The following is a 23,711-nucleotide window of genomic DNA, read 5'->3' as shown; positions in this document are numbered from 1 at the left end:
GGAAGCTGGGTGGCTCTCCCTTGTGCACAAGTCTTTTGGTTGTTTGAATAAATTCTGAACTTGTCCTCAATTCCGCCTCCATCTGTGTTTTCTCAATATTCGAATCGAACCCCATTGCAATGTTCTATGGCACTGCAACTGACGGTACTATTGCAGAGAAATTCCTTTGCAATGTTCTATTGCATTGCAAATTCCTTTTAAATAGCAAAGTGATATTCCATTGCAAAGTTTTCTTCATTGCAAATGACGATCATATTGCAAGGCGTTATTCCATTTCAATGTTCTATTATACTGCTAATGACTGCTGTATTGCAAAGTGATGTTCCATAGTAAAGTCCTATTGCATTGCAAATGACGATCATATTTCCAAGCGATATTCAATTGCAATATGCTTTTGCATTGCAAATGACGATCATATTACAATACGATATTCAATTGCTATGTGCTATTGTACTGCAAATGTCTATTTTATTGCAAAGTGTTATTCCATTGCAATGTGCAATTGCATTGCAAATGAATATTATATTGCAAAGTGACATTTCATTGCAATGTTCTATTGAATTGCAAAAGACATTCATATTGCAAACTGATACTCCATTGCAATGTTCCATTTCACTGCAATGACTATTCTGTTATAAAGACATATTCTATTGCAATGTTCTATTGCATTGCAAATGACGATTGTTTTGCAGTGATATTCCATTGCATTCTTCTGCTGCAATGTAAATGACTACTATGTTGCAAACTGCAATTCCATTGCAATGAGATATTGCATTGCAAATTATTATAAAATTGGAAGTTAAAATTCCATTGCACTGTCTATTGCATTGCAAAAGAATATTATATTGCAAAGTGAAGTTGCATTGCAATGTTCTATGGCATTGCTAATGACTATTATATTGCAAACAGATATTCCATTGCAATGTTCCATTGCATTGCAATAATTATTATATTGCAAATTGATATGCCATTGCAATGTTCTATTGCACTGCAACTGATGAAAGTATTGTACTGAAATTCCATTGCAATATGTTATTGCACTGCAAATTGCTATTATATTGGAAAGTGATATACCACTGCAATGTGTTATTCATTGTAGATGGCGATTATATTGCAAGGCGATATTCCATTTCAGTTTGCAATTGCATTGCAAAAGACTATTATATTGCAAAGTATTATTCCATTGCAATGTTCCATTGCGCTGCAATGACTATTCTGTTGTAAAGAAATATTCTATTCCAATGATCTGTTGCATTTCAAATGCCGATTGTTTTGCATTGATATTCAATTGCAATGTTCTGTTGCAGTGCAAATAACTACTATGTTGCAAAGTGCTATTCCAATACAAAGTCCTATTGCATTGCAAATGAATATAATATTGCAAATTAAAATTCGATTGCAATGTTCTTTTGCATTCCAAATGAATATTATAGAGCAAAGTTATATTCCGTTGCAATGTTCTACCATATTGCAAGTTACTAATAAATTGCAAAGCGATATTCAAGTTCAATGTTCTATTACATTGCAAATGACGATCACATTTCAAGGCAATACCCCATTGCAATGTGCAATTGCATTGCAACAGACTAAAATCTTGCAAAGTGATATTCCATTGCAATGTTCTATTACATTGCAAATGATGTTTATATTGCAGCTATATTCTATTGCAATGTGGTATTGCATTGCAAGTTAAATTAAAATTGCAAGTTGATATTCCATTGTAATGTTAAATTGCATTGCAAATTACTATTATATTGCAAAGTGATATTCCATTGCAAAGTCCTATTGCATTGCAAATGATGATCATATTGCAAAGTGATATTCCATTGTAACGTGGTAGTGCGTTGCAAATGAATAAAATATTGCTAGTTAAATTTCCATTGCAATATTCTGTTGCATTGCAAATGGCTATTAATTTGCAAAGTGATATTCCCTTTCAATATGCTTTGCATTGCAAATGACTATTATACTGCAAAGAGATATTCCATTGCAATGTTCTACTGCACAGCAAATGCCATCATATTGCAAATCGCTATCCTATTGCAATGTGCTATTGCCTTGCAAATGACTATTATATTTGAAGTGATATTCCACTGCAATGTTCTATTGCATTTCAAATGACGATTATATTGCAGATATATTCCATTGCAATGCTCTGCTGTATTTCAATTCACGACTATGTTGCAAACTCATATTTCATTGCAATGGCCTACTACATTGCAAATGGCGATCATATTGCAGTGATATATTACATTGCAATGTGCTATTATATTGCAAATGACTATTATATTGCAAAGTGATATTCCACTGCAATAATCTATTGCACGGCAAATGACATTTGTATTGCAAACTGATATTCCAATGCAATGTTGCATTCATAGAGTCATCGAGTCATAGAGTTATACAGCACAGAAAGAGGCCCTTCGGCCCATCGTGTCTGTGCCATCCATCAAGCCCTGTCCAATCTAATCCCATTTTCCAGCATTTGGTCCATAGCCTTGTATGCAATGGCATTTCAAGTGCTCATCCAAATGCTTCTTGAATGTTGTGAGGGTTCCTGCCTCTACCACCCTTTCAGGCAGTGAGTTCCAGGCTCCAACCACCCTCCGGGTGAAAAAGTTCCTCCTCAAATCCCCTCTAAACCTCCTGCCCCTTACCTTGAATCTATGCCCCCTTGTTATTGACCCCCCTACTAAGGGGAAAAGCTCCTCTTTTTCTACCCTATCTATGCCCCTCATCATTTTGTACACCTCAATCAGGTCCCCCCTCAGCCTTCTTTGCTCCAAGGAAAACAACCCCAGCCTGTTTAGTCCTTCTTCATAGCTGAGGCGCTCCATCCCAGGTAACATCCTGGTGAATCTTCTCTGCACCCTCTCCAAAGCAATCACATCCTTCCTATAGTGAGGTGACCAGAACTGCACACAGTACTCCAGCTGTGGCCTTAACAGCGTTTTGTACAGCTCCATCATAACCTCCCTGCTCTTATATTCTATGCCTCGGCTAATGAAGGCAAGTATCCCATATGCCTTTTTAACCACCTTATCTACCTGTTCTGCTGCCTTCAGGGATCTATGTACATGTACACCAAGGTCCCTCTGACTCTCTGTACTTCCTAGCGTCCTACCACTCATTGTGTATTCCCTTGCCTTATTTGTCCATCCAAAATGCATCACCTCGCAATTTTCAGGGTTAAATTCCATTTGCCACTTTTCCGCCCATCTGACCAACCCGTTTATGTCGTCCTGTAGCCTAACGCTTTCCTCCTCGCAATTTACCACTCCACCAATTTTCCTGTCATCTGCGAACTTACTGATCATACCTTTTACATTCTCATCCAAATCATTTATGTAGATCACAAACAGCAAGGGCCCAGCACTGATCCCTGAGGTACCCCTCTGGACACAGGCTTCCGGTCACTAAAGCAACCTTCGACCATCACCCTCTGCCTCCTGCCACTCAGCCAGTTTAGGATCCAACATGCCAAGGCACCCTGGATCCCATAGGCTCTTACCTTCTTGACCAGTCTCCTATGCGGGACTTTGTCAAAAGCCTTATCGCAGTCCATGTATACCACATCCACAGCACTTCCCTCATCGACACACCTAGTCACTCCCTCGAAAAATTCAATCAGATTGGTCAGACATGATTTACCCTTGACAAAGCCATGCTGACTATTCCCGATTAATACTTGCCTCTCCAATTGGAAGCTAATTTTGTCCCTCAGAATTTTTTCCAATAATTTCCCTACCACAGATGTTAGGCTCACTGGCCTGTAATTCCCTGGTTTATCCCTGCTACCCTTCTTGAATAATGGTACTGTGTTAGCTGTTCTCCAGTCCTCTGGTACATCCCCTGTGGCCAGAGAGGTTCTGAAAATTTGTGTCAGAGCCCCTGCAATCTCCTCCTTTGCCTCACACAGCAGCCTGGGATACATCTCATCCGGGCCTGGGGATTTATCCACTTTTTGGCCTGCTAAAACCGCTGGTACCTCCTCCCTCTCGATGCTAATATGTTCAATTATATCACAGTCCCCTTGCCCTATTTCTATGTCTACATCGTCTTTCTCCATAGTGAACACAGATGCAAAAAATTCAGTTAAAACCCCGCCTACATCATCAGGCTCTACACAAAGATTGCCACTTTGGTCCCTAATGGGCCCTTCCCTTTCCCTGGTTATCCTCTTGCCCTTAATATACTTATAAAACATCTTAGGATTTTCCTTTATTTTGCTCGCCAGTGTTATTTCATGGCCCTCCTCGCTCTCCTAATTTCTTTTTGAAGTATGCCCCTCCACTTTTTATACTCCTCTAGGGCTTCCTCCATCTTTAGTCTTTTGTAACTGCCAAAAGCCCCCCTTTTTTTCCTAATGCATTTTTGTATATCCCTTGTCATCCAAGGTTCCCTTTGCTTGTTGGTCCCACCCTTGACCTTTACGGGAACATGTTGGCGTTGTACTCTCTCTATTTCCCTTCTGAAAGTCTCCCACTGCTTTGATGTGGATTTTCCTATAAGTAGCTGCTCCCAGTCCACTTTGGCCAGATCCTGCCTTATCATATTAAAATCGGCCTTCCCCCAATTTAGAACCCTTCTTTCCAGGCCGTCTTTGTCTTTTTCCATGACCACCTTAAATCTCACCGAATTACGGTCACTGTCGCCAAAATGCTCTCCTACTGACACTTCCACCACTTGCCCGGCTACATTCCCTAGAATTAGGTTCAGTACCGCCCCCTCTCTTGTAGGACTTTGTACATGTTGGCTCAAAAAGCTCTCCTGGTTGCACTTTAAGTATTCTGCACCCTCTAAGCCTTTCACACTCTGACTATCCCAATTAATATTGGGGAAGTTGAAATACCCCACTATTATTACCCTATTATTTTCGCACTTCTCTGAGATTTGCCTACATATCTGTTCCTCTATCTCCCCCTGACTGTTTGGGGGCCTATAGTACACTCCCAGCAAAGTGCTTGCCCCCTTTTTGTTTTTAAGTTCTACCCATATTGTCTCATTAGAGGAACCCGCTAATATATCATCCTGTGGCGCTCCCAACGGTTGCCTTTTACATTGAGATATATACATAATTCCCTTTAACTTAACTTATTTATGTATGTATAACTTACCTAACTGTATGTACTTAATTTACTTATTGTATAACTTACCAGTTAGGGCTGTTGCCTCTTTAACTTACCTGTTGGGCCGTTGCCCCTTTAAGAGGCGACCTAACGCGCTGACGTCACGCATCACGTGACGCATGTGCGTCGGCCGCCGACCTAACGCGCTGACGTCACACGACGCATGCGCACTGGCCGCCGGCCCGATTCGGGCTTCCAAGACGGCCGCCGGCATAGCCCGGCCTATCGAGACTTCGGCTGCATTAGCCGGCAAGCGGGAGCGAAGGGATTCTCCACTCCCGCGGTCAGTACTGGCACAACCCGGCCTAGTAACCTCGGTCTTAAAGGCCACCCTCCATAACGGGGAGATGCACTGACAACGGCGCAGGTCACATGAATGCCTAAGCGCACGTGAATGTGCTGACATCATGACGCGGTCACGTGACGTCGGGAATATAGAGCCGAGTGTGAGGAGGTCATGAGGCTCCCCACACGCTCCCCACGGGACTGGGAATGCAGTCCTTGTGGAGTCCCCGCTGGGACAAGGTGTACAACATGGTGCTCCTGCAGTCAGCCATCTTACCTGCTATCTTACCTACCGTAAGACCTACAACATGGTGTTCCTGCAGTCAGTCACCTTACCTGCTACCTTATCTGCTGTAATTATCTTGTGATCTACAATATGGTACTCTTGCAGTCAGCCATCTTACCTGCTACCTTACCTGCTGTATTATCCTGTTCTGGTAAATAAACAACTTATTTATAGTTCGTCGAAGCTAAACTCTTTTATATAGTGGCGATTAACACGAACCACTACAATCCCTCCTTACAGCAGTAATTGACTCCTTAATTACTATTGCAACACCCCTCCCCTTTTACACCCCCCTCTGTTTCACCTGAAGAATCTATACCGCGGAATATTGAGCTGCCACTCCTGACCCTCCCTCAACCATGTCTCCGTGATAGCAACAATATCATACTCCCATGTGTTCAACAACAACTTCAGTTCATCCACCTTATTTGCAAGACTCCTTGCATTAAAATAAATGCCTTCCAGCCTTGCCATATTCCCTTTTTCCTTCACATATTTGCTCTGCCTTCCCATTTGACTTGTTTTTCCTCCGTATTTGGCTGTAAGTCACCCCGTACTTTAGCTCCACTCTGTATCCCATCCCCCTGCCAAGTTAGTTTAAACCTCCCCCAACAGTGCTAGCAAACCTCCCAGTAAGGATATTGGTCCCCCTCTGGTTCAGGTGTAAACCGTCCGACTTGTACAAGTCCCACCTTTCCCAGAAGCAGACCCAGTGATCCAGGAAACTAAAGCCCTCCCTCCTGCACCATCCCTTTAGCCACGCATTCATCTGTTCTATCTTCCTATTCCTATACTCACTAGCACGTGGCACCGGGAGTAATCCAGAGATTACAACCTTTGAGGTCCTGCTCTTTAATCTTCTACCTAGCTCCCTAAATTATTGCTGCAGGACCTCATCCCTCTTTTTACCTATGTCGTTGGTACCAATGTGGACCACGATCTCTGGCTGCTTGCCCTCCCCCTCCAGAATGCCCTGCAGCTGCTCAGTGACATCCTTGACCCTGGCACCAGGGAGGCAACAAACCATCCTGGATTCACGTCTATGGCCACAGAAACGCCTATCTGTTCCCCTTACTATAGAATCCCCTACCACTATTGCTCTCCCACTCTTTATCCTCCCTTCCTGGGCAGCAGGAGCATCCCCAGTGCCACGAAGTTGCCTGCTGCTGCCTTCCAATGGTACGTCATCCCCCCCAACAGTATCCAAAGCAGTATACCTGGATGAAAGTGGGATGGCCATAGGGGTCCCCTGCACTACCAGCCTGTTTCTTTTTTTCCGCCTGGTGGTCACCGATTTCCCTACTGCCTGTGCAGCCCTACCCTGCGGTGTGACCAACTCACTGTACGAGTCATTTGCAACCCTCTCAGCATCATGAATGCTCCACAAACCATCCACCCGCAGCTCCAGCGCCCCAAGACGGCCCGTTAGTAGCTGCAGCAGGATACATTGCATTGCAAATGATTATTATATTGCTGTGATCATCCATTGCAATGTTCTGCTGCATTACAAATAACTACTATGTTGCAAAGTGATATTCCATTGCAATGGCCTATTGCATTGCAAATGCGATCATATTGCTGGGCGATATTCCATTGCAATGAGCTATTGTATTGCAAATAACTATTATATTGCAAGCTAATACTCCATTACAATGTCATATTACATTGTAAATGATTGTTACATTGCAAAACAAAAATCCATTGCAATATTATTTTGCATTGGAAATGACTATTAGATTGTAAACTGATATTCCATTGCAATATTCTATTGCATTGCAAATTACGGTCATGATCCAAGTCAACATTCCATTGCAATCTGCTACTGTATGGCAGCTGACTACTATACTGCCAAGCAATATTCCATTGCAATATTCTATTGCAATTCAAATGGCGATTGCCTCACACGCCAGGGACCCGGGTTCGAATCCGGCCTCGGGCGACTGTCTGTGTGGAGTTTGCACATTCTCCCCGTGTTTGCGTGGGTTTCCTCCGGGCGCTCCGGTTTCCTCCCACAGTCCAAAAATGTGCGAGTTAGGTTGATTGGCTATGATAAATTGACCCTTAGTGTTAGGGGGATTAAATATGTGGGGTTACGGGGATAGGGTGGGATATGTGTTGGTGTAGGGGTTACGGGGATCAGGTGGGATATGTGTCGGTGCAGGCTCGATGGGCCGAAATGGCCTCTATCTGCACTGTGGGGTTTTCTGTGATTCTGTGATTCTGTGTTTCTGTGATTGCAGTGATTTTCCAAAGCAAAGCTTTGTCACATTACAAATGACTACCATGTTGCAAAGTGATATGTCATTGCAATGTTCTATTGCATTTTAAATGACGATTATATTGCAGTGATATTACATTGCAATGTTCTGTTGCATTACAAATGACTACTATGTTGCAAACTCATTTTACATTGCAACGGCCTATTACATTGCAAATGGTGATCATATTGCAGTGAGATATACCATTGTAATGTGCAATTGTATTGCATATGAATATTATATTGCAAAGTGATATTCCACTGCAATATTCTATTGCATTTCCAATGACGATTTTATAGCAGTGATCTTCCATTGCAATGTTCTGCTGCATTACAAGTGACTACTATGTTGCAAAGTGATATACCATTAGAGTCATAGAGTCATAGAGTAATACAGCACGGATAGAGGCCCTTCGGCCCATCGTGTCCATGCCGGCCATCAAGCCCTGTCTAATCTAATCCCATATTCCAGCATTTGGCCCGTAGCCTTGTATGCTATGGCATTTCAAATGCTCATCCAAATGCTTCTTAAATGTTGTGAGGGTTTCTGCCTCCACAACCCTTTCAGGCAGTGAGTTCCAGACTCCAACCACCCTCTGGGTGAAAAAGTTCTTTCTCAAATCCCCTCTAAACCTCCCGCCCTTTACCTTGAATCTATGCCCCCTAGTTATTGACCCCTCTACTAAGGGGAAAAGCTCCTCAGCATCCATCCTATCTATGCCCCTCACAATTTTGTACACCTCAATCATGTCCCCCCTCAGCCTCCTCTGCTCCAAGGAAAACAAACCCAATCTGCCCAGTCTCTCTTCATAGCTGAAGCGCTCCAGCCCTGGTAACATCCTGGTGAACCTCCTCTGCACCCTCTCTAACGCGATCACATCTTTCCTGTAGTGTGGCGACCAGAACTGCACACAGTATTCCAGCTGTGGCCTAACCAGTGTTTTATACAGCTCCATCATAACCTCCTTGCTCTTATATTCTATGCCTCGGCTAATGAAGGCAAGTATCCCATATGCCTTTTTTACCACCTTATCCACCTGTTCCGCCGCCTTCAGGGATCTGTGTACCTGCACACCCAGATCCCTCTGACCCTCCGTCTTGCCTAGGGTCTTTCCCTTCATTGTGTATTCCCTTGCCTTGTTAGACCCCCCAAAGTGCATCACCTCGCACTTTTCCGGGTTAAATTCCATTTGCCACTGTTCCGCCCATCTGACCAACCCATCTATATCGTTCTGCAGACTGAGGCTACCCTCCTCGCTATTTACCACCCTACCAATTTTAGTATCATCCGCGAATTTACTGATCATACCCTTTACATTCATATCCAAGTCATTAATGTAGACCACAAACAGCAAGGGACCCAGCACCGATCCCTGTGGTACCCCACTGGCCACAGGTTTCCAGTCACAAAAACAACCTTCGACCATCACCCTCTGCCTTCTGCCACTAAGCCAGTTTTGTATCCAATGTGCCAAGGCACCCTGGATCCCATGGGCTCTTACCTTCTTGACCAGTCTCCTGTGCGGGACTTTATCGAAGGCCTTACTGAAATCCATGTATACCACATCCACTGCGTTACCCTCATCCACACACCTAGTCACCCCCTCAAAAAATTCAATCAAATTAGTCAGACATGATCTTCCCTTGACAAAGCCATGTTGACTATCCCTGATTAATCCTTATTTCATTGCCAATGGCGATCATATTGCTGGGCGATATTCCATTGCAATGTGTTATTGTATTGCAAATGACTATTATATTGCAAGCTAATAGCCCGTTGCAATGTTATAGTGCTTTGCCAATGACTATTATATTGCAAAGTGATGTGTCACTGTATTTCCCATTGCATTGCAAATGACGGTTATATTGCAGTGATATTCCATTGCAATGTGCAATTGCATTGCAATTGACAACTGTATTGCCAATTGATGTTCAATTGCAAAGACCTATTGCATTGCAAATGATGAGTTTATTACAAAGCGACTTTACATTGCAATGTTCTATTGCATTGAAAATGACTAGTATATTGCAACGTTATATTCCAATGCAGTTTTAAAGTGCATTGCAAATGACGATCTTATTGGCAGTCGATTATCCATTTAAATGTGCTATTGCATTGCAAATGAGTATTCAATTTCGAGGTAATATTCCACTGCAATATTCCATTACATTGCAAATGAATACTGTATTGCAAAGTGAAATTCCATTGCAATGTACTATTACATATTGTGAACCAATATACAATTGCATTGTGCTATTGTATTAAATATGGCTATTATATTGCACAGTTATATTCCAAAGCAATTTTATATTGCATTGCAAATGACGGTCATATTGCAAGGTGATATTCCATTTCAATGGGCTATTGCATTGCAAATGATTCTCATATTGCAAAATGATATTCCGTTGCAATATCCTATTGCCTTGGAAATGTTGAACATATTGCAAAGCGTTATTCCATTGCAATGTTCTACTGCATTGAAAATGAATATAATATTGCAAGTTAATATTCCATTGCAATGTTCTATTGCATGCAAATGTCTATAATATTGCAAAGTGATATTACATTGCAACGTTCTATTGCATTGCAAATGACGATCGCATTGCAAGGCAATGTTCCATTGCAGCGTGATACTGCATTGCAAATGACGATCAGTTTGCAAGGCAATATTCCAATGCAATGTGCTGTTGCATTGCAACTGAATATTTAATTGCAAGGTGATATTCCACTGCAATGTTCTATTGCATTGCAAATTACTATTATATTGCAAAGTGATATTCCGCTGCAATATTGCATAACATTGCAAATGACGATCATCTTAAAAAGCGATATTCTATTGCAATGTGCTATTGCATTGCAACTGACTATTTTATTGCTAGGTGATATTATATTGCAAGGTTCTATTGCATTTCAAATGATGATTTTATTGCAGTGATATTCCAAAGCAATATGGAATTGCATTGCAAATGACTACTTTATTGCAAAGCGATGTTCCATTTCAAAGCCTGACTGCTTTGCAAATGATGGTCATATTGCAATGCGATATCTCATTGCAATTTTCTATTGCATTGTAAGTCATTATTATATTGCAAACTGCTATCCCATTGCAATGTTCTATTGCATTGCAAATAAGTACCATTTTGCAAAATGATATTCCACTGCAATATAATATTGCAAAACAAATGACGATCATTTTGCAAAGTGATATTCCATTGCAATATGCTATTGCATTTCAAATCACAATTATATTGCGAAGTGATATTCTATCGCAATGTGCTACTGCACTCCAAATGGCTATAGTATTGCAAATTGATATTCCATTGCAATATTCAATTGCAATTCAATGTTCTATTTCATAGCAAATGACTATTATATTGCAAAGTGATATTCCTTTGCAAAGTTCTGTTGCATTACAAATGAGGATCATATTGCAAAGCAAAATTCCATTGCAATGAGCTATTGCATTACAAATGACAATTATATTGCGAAGTGATATTCTATCGCAATGTGCTACTGCACTCCAAATGGCTATAGTATTGCAAATTGATATTCCATTGCAATATTCAATTGCAATTCAATGTTCTATTTCATAGCAAATGACTATTATATTGCAAAGTGATATTCCTTTGCAAAGTTCTTTTGCTTTGCAAATGACAATCACATTGCAATGCAATATTCCATTGCAATGTTCCATTATATTGAAAATTACGATGATTTTGCAGTGATATTCCATTGCAATGTACAATTGCTTGGCAAATGCCTAATATATTGCCATGTGATATTTCATTGCAATGTTCTATTGCATTGCAAATGACTGTTATATTGCAAAGTGATATTACATTGCAATGTTCTATTGCATTGCAAATGTCGATTATACTGCACTGATATTCCATTTCAATGTGCAATTAAAATGCAAATTGCTACTAAAATGAAAAGTGATATTCCATTGCAATCACAGAATCACAGAATCCCCACAGTGCAGATAGAGGCCATTTCGGCCCATCGAGCCTGCACCGACACATATCCCACCCGATCCCCGTAACCCCTACACCAACACATATCCCACCCTATCCCCGTAACCCCACGTATTTAATCCCCCTAACACTAAGGGTCAATTTATCATAGCCAATCAACCTAACTCGCACATCTTTGGACTGTGGGAGGAAACCAGAGCACCCGGAGGAAACCCACGCAAACACGAGGAGAATGTGCAAACTCCACACAGACAGTCGCCCGAGGCCGGATTCGAACCTGGGTCCCTGGCGTTGTGAGGCAACAATGCTAACCACTATGCCACCGTGCTGCCCAATTGCATTGCAAATGATGATCAAATTGCAAGTCAATATTCCATTGGTATGTGCTATTGCATTGCAACTGAATGTTATAAATCTCATAATTCCTCAAGAAACTGCTCGTGAAATAAGGCTGGGTGACCAGCTGGTGGCGCCGTTGAATGTGTATAAATACCCGGGCGTGGGCTCAGCTTGACAGGGACATTTTGTAAGATAAGTAACTAGGGAAGTACAACTGGACCTCCATTTTCTGAAATAATTTGATTAAAGCCTTGCATTATGCTCACACAAAGTGTGTTTTGAGTTTTTTTACGTCACTGACTATGATATTGCAAGGTGATATTCTATTGTAATGTTCTATTGCATTGCAAATGACGATTATATGCAGTCATATTCCATTGCAATTGTGATTTTCATTACAAATGATTGGTATGTTGCAACGTGATATTCCACTGCAATGTTCTGTTGCATTGCAAAGGACGATTAAACTGCAGTGATATTCCACTTCAATGTGCTGTTGCATTGCAAATGACTATTATATTGCAAAGCAATATTTCATTGCAATGTTCTATTGCATTGCAAAGGACGATCGTATTGCAAAGCAACATTCCATTTCAACGGGCTTTTTTATTGCATATGACTTTTAAATTGCAAGTTAATAGTCCAATGCAATGTCGTATTGCAGTGCAAATGACTATTGTATTGCAAATTGATATTCCATTGCAATGTGCTATTGCATTTCAAATCGTTATTATGTTGCCCACTGATATTCCATTGCAGTGTTCCATTGCATTGAAATGACTGTTCTGTTACAATGTAATATTCTGTTGCAATGTTCAATAGCATTGCAATGACTATTTTATTGCAAAGTGATATTCCATTGCAATGTCCTATTGCTTTGCAAATGACGATCATATTGCAAAATGATATTCCATTGCAACGTGCTATTGCAGTGCAAATGAACATAATATTGCAAGTTAATAATCCATTGCTATGTTATATTTCATTGCCAATGACTGTTATATTGCAGTGAAATGCCACTGCAATGCGCAATGACACTGAAAATGAACACTATATTGCAAAGTGATATTCCATTGCAATGTTCTATTGCATTGCAAAGGGCTTTTATATTGTAAAGTGATATTCCATTGCAATGTGGCACTGTATTGCAAATGAACTATATTGGAAAGTGATATTCCATTGCAAAGTGCAATTGCATTGCAACTGACTGTCATATTGCAAAGTGGTAGTCCATTGCAATGTGGTATTGCATTGCAAATTAATTATGTTGAAATATGATATTCCATTGAATTGTGCTCTGCATTGCAAATGAGTATTATATTGCAAAGTGATATTCCACTGCAATTTTCTATTGCGTTGCAAATGACGATTACATTGCAGTGATGTTGCATTGCAATGCGGCATTGCACTGCAAATGTTTTATATTGCAAAGGGATACTCCATTGCAATGTTCTACTTCATTGCAAATGACTTATATTGCAAAGTGATATTCCATTGCAATGTGGGATTGCATTGCAAATGAATTATATTGATAAGTGATAATCCATTGCAATGTGATATTGCATTGCTAACGAGTATTATATTGCCAAATTATATTCCACTGCAATTTTCTATTGCTTTGCAAATGACGATTACATTGCAGTAATATTCCATTGCCATGTGCAATTGCATTGCAAATGACTACTACAATGCTCGGTGAGGTTCCTTTGCAAAGTCATATTGCATTGCAAATTACAATCATATTGCAAATCGATATTCCATTGCAATTTGTCATTTTATTGCTAATGAGTATTATATTGCAAGGTAATAGTCCATTACAATGTCCTATTGCATTGCAAATGACCATCATATTGCAAAGCGATATGCCATTGCAATGTTATATTGCATTGCAAATGATGATTATGTTGCAAACTGATACTTCATTGCAATGTTCCATTTCATTGCAATGACCTGTATATTGCAAAGTGTTACACCATTGCTATGTTCTATTGCATTGCAAATAACGATGATATTGCAGTGATATTCCATTGCAATGTTCTGTTGCAATGCATATGAATAGTATATTGCAAACTGATATGCCATTGCAATGTTCCTTTGCATTGCAATAACTATTATCTTGCAAAATTACATTCCATTGCAATGTTATTTTGCATTGCAAATGACGATAACATTGTAAACTGATATTCTATTGCAATTTTCTATTTCAATGCAATTACTTTTATATTGCAAATCGCTATTCCATTGCAATGTTCCATTGCATGGCAAATGTCGATTATATTGCAGAGGTATTCCATTGCAATGCTCTATTACACTGCAAATGGTTATTATATAGAAACGTGATATTCCACTGCAATGTGCTATTGCAAACTGATGTTCCACTGCATTGCAAAGACTATTATATTGCAAAGTTATATTCCATTGCAATTTGATGTTGCATTGCAAATGTCGATTATATTTAAACTGATATTCTATTGCATTGTCCCATTGCATTGCAATGCGTATTATATTGCGAGGTAACATTTCACTGCAATGTTCTAGTATTTTGCAAATGACTATTATGGTGCAAAGCGATATTCCATTGCAATGTACTGTTTTATTGCAAATGACTATTATATTGCAAAATTATATTTCATTGCAATTTTCTATTGCATTGAAAATTACTTTCATATTACAAAGCGATTTCCATTGCAATGTTCCATTGCTTTTCAAATGACTATTATATTGTGAGCTTAATTTCCATTGCTGTTTTCCATTGCATTGCAATGACTGTTATATTGCAAAGAAATAATCTGCTGCAATGTTTTATTGCATTGGCAATGACTATTAAATTGCAAAGTGTTATTTCATTGCAATATTCTATTGCATTGCAAATGATGTTCATATTACAAAACGATAGTCCAAATGCAACGTGCAATTGCATTGCAAATGACTACTATATTGCTAAGCAATGTTCCATTGCAATGTTCTATTGAATTGCAAATAATTATTATATCGCAATCTGATATTCCATTGCAATGTTCTATAGCAGTGCAAAATACTATGATCTTGCAAATGATATTCCATTGCAATGTCCTATTGCAATGCAGATGGTGATCATAATGCAAACCGATATGCCATTGCAATGAGCTTGTGTATTGCAAATGAATATAATATTGAAAGTTAATATTCCAATGCAATGTTCTTTAGCATTGCAAATGACTATTATATTGCAAAGTGATATTCCTTCACAATGTTCTATTGCAGTGCAAATGACGATCACACTGCAAGGCAATAATCGATTGCAACGTGTTATTGCATTGCAAATGACTATTATAGTGCAAAGCGATATTCCATTGCAATGTTCTATTGCAATGCAAATAACGATTATGTTGCAGTGATATTTCTTTGCAATGTGCAATTGCAAATGACTACTATATTGAAAAGTGATGTTCCATTGCAATTTTCTGTTGCCTGGCAAATGACGTTTATATTGCAGCGATATTATATTGCAATTTGCCATTCCATTGCAAAAGAAAATATTATTAACAGTTGATGTTCCATGCAATGTTCTATTGCATTGCAAATGACTACTATATTGCAAAATGATGTTCCATTGCAAATGACGAACATATTGCAAAGCGAACTTCCATTGCAATGCTCTATTAATCTATTGCAATGTTCCATTGAATTGCAAGACTAATAAATGGCAAATTGATATTGCTTGCAATGTTCTAGTGCATTGCAAATGATGATATTATTTTTTATAAATCTCATCATCATAAAGAAGCTACTGATGAAATAACGCTGGATGGCCAGCTGGGGGCCCTGTCCAAGCAGTATAAATAATTGGACATGGGCCCAGCTTGCCCAGTGACATTTTCCAAGACAAGAACTGTTGAAGTACAATTGACCTCCATGTTCTGATCAAAGTTGATTAAAGCCTTGCTTTATGCTCAAACCAATTGTGTAGTGAGTTTTATTATGTCAATTTAATCAACTTGTTATCGACTCCATGCTGTGAATGATCCGGAACAGCCAGCTCCGAATTCAACTGCAGAAGGGGACTCCGGCATAATAATCAATCCATCATGGAGAAACTACTCAGACCTGCCCATCTTAACCTGGACCTGAATTCACCTAAAACTGCTAAGGTATGGAAACTTTGGTATCGTACCATCAGCAACTTCCTCAGGGTGTGTGGTGAGAATGTTCCTGATAAATTAGAGACATTGCCAATTATGTATCTCCTTGCATGATTGATTTTATCAAAGACTGTGTAAACTGTGAATCCGTTATCCTAATATTACAGCAACTATATGTTAAGGCCCCAAACGAAATTTTGCTTGGCAGCAACTGGCCACAACTCGACAACAACCCGGGGAGTCATTGACGAATTCCTTCAGAAATTTTGCAGGCTCAGCAAGGATTTTAATCTTAAAGCTGTCACAGCAGAGCAGTAGCAGGAGGAGTTAATTCGTGATTATGTTATTAATGGGATGGCGTCTCCCTTCATATGCCAGCATCAGTTGGAGATTAAAACACTCGAGTTAAATGCTGCCTATGACCAGGCATGTTCCCTGGACTTAGCAAACAGGAATGCAGATGCCTAACTTTTATTTCGTGCAAAGGCTGCTCCTATCACTTTTAAATATTCCGTCGATAGGTCTCGGGCGGAAGTCCTCACTGATGATGACTCTAACCTAGCGGATGACAACCCTACCCTAGAAGCCTTCATTGATGATGACCCCAGCCTAGCGGCATCTTGGCAATCTGGAAGGAAGTGTTTCTTCTCTGGAGGTGCATTCCATTGCAGGACATTTTTTTCCTGCTCTTAATGCAACCTGCACTCATTGAAGCAAGAAATGACAGTTTTCTGAGGTATGCCAGTCAATAATAATTAGCAAAGCAATAGAACATTGCAATGGAAAAGCGCTTAGCAATATAGTAGTCATTTGCAATGCACTTGCACATTTTTATGGAACATCGCTTTGCAATATAATCATCATTTGCAATGCAATAGAACATTGCAATGAAATATCACTTTGCAATATAATAGTAATTTGCAATGCAACAGGACTTTCCAATGGAATATGACTTTGCAATTCAATAGTCATTTGCAACGTAATAGAAAATTGCAGTGGAATATAACCTCGCAATATCATCGTCTTTTGCAATGCAAAAGAAAATTGCAACGGAATATCACTGCAATACTGACATAATAAAAATCACTACACACTTGCTTTGAGTATAAAGCAAGGCTTTAATCAATTTTTTCCACAACATGGAGGTCTAGTTGTACTTCACTAGTTCCTGTCTGACAAAATGTCCCTGAAAACTGGGCCCACGCCCGAGTATATATACTCCTTGGACGGCGCTACCAGCTGGCTACCCAGCGTTTTTTCATGAGCAGTTCCTTTATGATGATGAAATTTAAAACATTCTTCCTGCCTAAATAATTTGGAAGTCGAGGACTTCCTCTTAACGGATTAGGTGGACCACAAATAGCCGCAGTCTATTAGATCTTTGTTTATGGCTAGAAGGCACGTCTGCCCAGACCGTATCTTGGTCGCTGGGCCACTTGATCCAGTCTAGTGGATCGACAGGGCCCGTGTTGCCCTGATCGGCCTGAGGGAGGCTGGGGAGCTCATGCCGCTGGGTGTGGATCCCCACAGGCACAGAGCTGGCTTCATCCTGTTTTATAGCTTGGGATTGACCACCATCCTGGCCTCAGGTGGCCATCCCACAGGGAGCGCTCGTGTCCCCGAGTGGATCCGCTGGGGCAGCCGGCAGATCTCGCGAGGTCACAGTTAGGGTGTCATCTATGAGGTAGCACTGAGTAGCGGCATCATCACCGTGGGTCCCTCTATCTGTTGGGTCAGTGGAAACGGCTGGACAGGGAGACAGGTCCCAGAATGAAATGGTGGACTGCCGGCCATCAGTGTACTGCGCGGTGTGTGTACATGGGATTGACGTCCGTGAGTGCTACCTCATTGACGAGGGGGTCGTTTTCAGAATATCAGACGAATCTTCAGAGCAGCACGGGGCCGGGAGCTGCCAGCCATGATGATAGGGTTGTCGTATGAGTGGAGCGATGCTGGAAGCTGAAGAATCGCTCATGAGGTGTGACATTGGTGGATGTAGAAAGACGAGACCTGATGGGATGCAACCGTCAGGTAGCATAGTTTCCCACTGCTGGTCTGGTAGGTTGCATGACCTCAGTGCAAGAAAAATAGCATTCCAAATGATCGCATTGTATTTCTCAACCTGTCCACTATAATGGGATGGTAAAGTGTCATTTTACTTGTGGCGTTTCCCTGTTGGGAGAGATAACTTTTGTGTTCGCTTGACATGAAGGAGGGATCCCATCAGAGTGGATGAAATTGGCCATACCGCAGAGGGAAAAGACTTGATCCATGCATTTGATCACTGTGGAAATAAGCATATTGGGACAGAGGAAAGCAAAGTGAAAGTGTGAATATTCATCCACTATAGTAAGTAAGTAGGTGTTTCGCGTTGAGGAAGGCAATGGCAATTAACAATCAATGCTGAGTCGCTGCATAGGCGGCATAGCGTGTTTGAGCGAGCCATCCAATGGATGGAAGAATTGCAGTTTTAATTCCGTACAAATTCTGCAGGAGGAGCATGTTCTTTTGAAATATTCGGTAAAAAATGGGAGATTTTTAGATCACACAAAGTGCAACATACGGGTAATGCCAGGATGGCATAAATCAGTTTGAAGATCTGCAAGAGTCGAAGTTTACATAGAGAGCAGAATGCCCACGTGAGGTTATCCGGGTTCACATTCTCTTTGCTGGGTCGATAATGTATGGTGTAGCCAAAGGCGGTGAATTCCACCCTCCAGTGTTGTATTTTGTTATTCTTGATCTTCGTGAATTTCCGGTTATCCAGCTTATAGGCCATGGAGTGCTGATTGGTTATGTGTGAAATGGCGATGAGCGAGAAGAATGAGAGGCAATCTTATTGAAACATATAAGATTGTGAAGGGGCTTTATCAGGTGGATGCGGTGATGATGTTCCCAATGATGGGTGAAACTAGAACTAGGGGGCATAATCATAGAATAAGGGGCTGCTCTTTCAAAATTTAGATGAGGAGAAACTTCTTCACTCAGAGGATAGTAGGTCTGTGGAATTTGCTGCCCCAGAAAGCTGTGGAAGCTACATCATTAAATAAATTTAAAACAGAAATAGACAGTTTCTGAGAAGTAAAGGTAATTAGCGGTTATGGGGATCAGGTGGGAAATTGGACATGAGTCTCGCTTCGGAATGGTCATGACCCTGTGGGTAGCAGAGCGGGACCAGGGGCCGTGTAGCCTGGTTCTGCTCCTACTTCATGTGTTCTAATTATGTGTTAGATTTCAGGAGATGGTTCTATTCCTGTTCCTCGCTGGGGTGGAGTTCACCTTTTACAGAAGGTAAGTACTGTAGAAAATGTAGGGACAGAGTGATCTCCTGGACGATTTTCGATCGCCTAGATGGGTCCGAGAGGAATTTCCCAGATTTATTGTCCCAAATTGGCCATTGGGTTTTTTATCTGGTTTTTCGCCTCTCCCAGGAGATCACATGGGTTCGGGTGGGATGTAGAGTGATAGTAGATTTGAGGTTAGGATCAGATCAGCCATCATCTTATTGAATGGTGGAGCAGGCTCGAGGGGCCGATTGGCCTACTCCTGCTCCTATTTCTTATGTTCTTATGACTCCATTTATGTACAGCTTTGATGATGGCCATAGCCTCCTTCACGACAGGAGGATAATGGAGCTCGCTGCCCTGCAAAGTTCTGGACAGAAATGGAACGGGTCAACCACCTTGAATTAAGGTAGCAGAGATCACCACATCTGATGCATCGCACTCGACCATGAAAGGAAGATTTTCATCAATGGAATGTAGCGTTGCTTTTTCCAGTTGTCGCTTGAGGAGGTTCAAAGCTGAAATAGCCGTTGCCTCCAATGGAAATAACTTTGCATGAAGGAAGGGCTGGATCTTATCGGAGAAGTGGGGTATCCATTTTGCATAATAGGCGAACATACCGAGTGCCCGATGAAGAGAGCCGAGATTCGTAGGGGGAGGGAGCCCCTGAAGTGGAGGAAGTCACTCCAGAACCGGTTTGATGACACCGATGCCCACCCAACAGCCCAGGATGTTGACTGATGGTACTGTTTTCACAGATTTGGACTAATTTAAGGTTAAGTTGCGACGACGTAGAAGATCAAATAAATTCTGGAGATTGTCATCATGCTCCTTCTTGTCATGACCAGCAATGATTTTATTATCCAGATATTGAAAAGTGTCCATTAGGTTCTCCTATTTGACTAGCCTATCCATTGCCCGTTGAAAGATGGCCACCCCATTGGTGACTCCAAATGGATTGTGACAAAACTGGTAAAGGCGACCGTTGGCCTCAAAGGGCGTATACTTTTTGTCAGAGTCCTTTAAAGGTACTTGATGATATGCGCTCTTTAAATCAAAAGTTGAAAATACCTTGTAGCTGGCAAGGATATTGACCATGTCATCGATGCATGGTAGTGGGTAGGCATCCAGGTCTGTATACTGGTTAATAGTTTGCGAGTAATCGATGCAAAGACGTTTCTTGCATTGCTTCAGAGGATTTTTAACAACGATGACTTGAGCCCGCCAGGAAGATGAACATGGCTCAATGATACAGTCAGCTAGAAGGCGAGAGATTTCTGCCTCAATAAAGGCTCGATCATCTTGGCTGAAACGTCGTGATTTAGTGACTATGGGTTTATATCGGGACGAAAGATTGGCAAACAAGGAGGGCTCGTCGAGCAAAGCCGCCAAAAGTGCACAAAACGGTACTTTAGAAATTGTAAGCTCCGGCTTTGACCCTCCGAACTCGAAAGTGGGTCTTTTGTGTTGTTTCTGGAAATCCTGGCCCAGGAGCACAGCACTGCATATGTTCTTGAGCACCCCAAGCTGGGTGGAGGAATAAGTGTGGCCATGGAGAATAAGGTCGACAAGACAAAAGCCGAAAGAATTGGTGGTCACTGTTATCAGCGCCATTGCAATTTCCCTGTCCGCGGGGTAAATACGCAGTTTTATCTTACTGACAGCCCGCTCACGAAGGAAGTCAGTGCTGCATGAGTCGATTAGTGCACTCAAAATGCGCCGATTTATCGAAACCTTCATGGCTGCATGGGACATACTTTGGGGAAAAACAGCTGTGATGGGAAGAGGGGCAGTTTTACCCTTGGCAGCTGTAACGTTAGCGGTGGTTCTTGGGGGAGGAGTAGTTTTATAGATTGCAGCTGTAACCTTAGTAGTGGATCTTGGGGGAGGATCTGTTTTATAGATAGTAGCTGCAAAACTAACAGGAGCTATCGACCGGTATACCTTAGAAATGTGGCCTTTCTTACTAACAGCGGCTCTTGACTGGCATACCTTAGAAAAGTGACCTTTCTTGCTGCAAGGATTGCAGGTCTTGTTACAATAAGTTCAAAATTTCCTATAATGGAATGCTCCTCCACAGAAAAAACACTTCCTTTCAGATTGCGAAGATGCCGCTAGGATGGGGTCATCATCAGTGTAGGTTTCTAGGGTAGGGTTGTCATCAGCCGGGTTGGAGTTATCATCCGTGAGGGCTTCTGCCCGAGGCCTATTGAAAGAGTCACTAAAAGAGATAGCAGCAGCCCGTACACGTGGCAAAATATATGTGTCTTCATTCCTCTTTGCTAAGTCCAGAGAACATGCCTGGTCATAGGCAGCCTGTAACTTGAGGGTTTTATTCTCCAACAGACACTGATGTTTGAAGGGAGATGTAATCCCATTAATAAAGGAATCATGAACTAACTCCTCCTGGTACTGCTCAGCTGTAACAGCTTTAAGATTACAATCCTTGCTGAGCCTGCGAAGTTTCTGAAGGAATTCGTCAAGTGATTCCCCGGGTTGTTGTCGAGTTGTGGCCAGTATATGCCAAAAAAAAAAAGTCATTTGGTGATTGACATATAGCTACTGTAGTATTTGGATAGTGGCGTCATAGTCTACACAGTCTTCAATATAATCAAACACATGAGGGGATACATAATTAGCAACCTGACAAAGTTGCTAAAGGTAGGATACCAGTGTTTGCATACCTTAGCAGCTATAAGTGGATTTGGGTCCAGGTCACGACGAGCAGGGCTGAGTACTTTCTCCATGATGGATCGATTACTTGTCTGAGTTCCCTTCTATGGTTCGAGTTGTAGCTGGCTTTTCCCGAAATCACCCAAAGTGCGGAGTCGATATTAAGTTGATTAAATTGACGTAATAAAACTCACTACGCACTTGGTTTGAGCATAAAGCAAGGCTTTAATCAACTTTTTCAGAACATGGAGGTATAGTTGCATCCACTAGCTTCTTGTCTTTACAAAATGTCCCAGATAAGCTGGGGCCAATGCCCGAGTATTTATACTCCTTGGACGGCGCCACTAGCTGGCCGTCCAGTGTTATTTCATAGGTAGTTTCTCGATGATGAGATTTATAACACCCTGTCCCTGCTTTCTCCCCATATGCCTTGATCCCTTTAGCCTTAACAAATATATCTTAATCCTTCTTAAATATATTTAATCAATTGGCCTCAACTTCCTTCTGTGGTAGAGAATTCCACAGGTTCACCAATCTCCGGGTGATGAAATTCCTCCTCATCTCAGTCCTAAATGGCTTACCTCTTATCCTTAGACTGTGACCCCTTGTTCTGGACTCCCCCACTATCGGAAACATCCTGCCTGCATCAGGTATGTCTAGCCTGTTAGAATTTTATAAGTATCAATGAGATCCCCTCTCGTTCATCTAAACTCTAGCGAACATAAGCCTAATCGACTAAATCTCTCTTCATACATCATTGCTGCCATCCCAGGTATCAGGCTGGTGAATCTTCGCTGCACTCCCTCCATGGTAAGAACATCCTTCCTCAGATAAGGCGACCAAAACTGCACACAATACTCAAGGTGTGGCCTCACCAAGGCCCTGTAAAATTGCAGCAAGACATCCTTGCTCCTTTTTTCGAATCCTCTCGCTATGAAGTCCATCATACCATTTGCCTTCTTAACCGACTGCTGCACCTGCATGCTTACCTTCAGCGGCTGGTGCACAAGGACACCCAGGACTCATTGCACTTCCCCTTTTCCCAATCTATTGTCGTTCAGATAATAATCTGCCTTCCTGTTTTTGTCACCAAAGTGGATAACCTCGCATTTTTCCGCCTTATACTGCATCTGCCATGCATCTGCCCCATCACCCAATCTGTCCAAATCATACTGGAGTTTATCTGCATCATCCTCACAGCACACACGCACACCCAGCTTTGTGTCGCCTGCAAAGTTGACGATATTACATCCATTTCCCTTGTCTAGATCATTGGTATATATTGTGCATACCTGGGGTCCTAATACCGATCCCTGCGGTACCCCACTAGTCAATGCCTGCCACTTGGAAAAAGACCCGTTT

The sequence above is a fragment of the Somniosus microcephalus genome, unplaced genomic scaffold, assembly GCF_052327205.1.
Source record: "Somniosus microcephalus isolate GS21.2 unplaced genomic scaffold, FLI_Smic_1.0 scaffold30, whole genome shotgun sequence".
Taxonomy (NCBI): Eukaryota; Metazoa; Chordata; class Chondrichthyes; order Squaliformes; family Somniosidae; genus Somniosus; species Somniosus microcephalus.
This window is presented reverse-complemented; position numbering follows the sequence as displayed.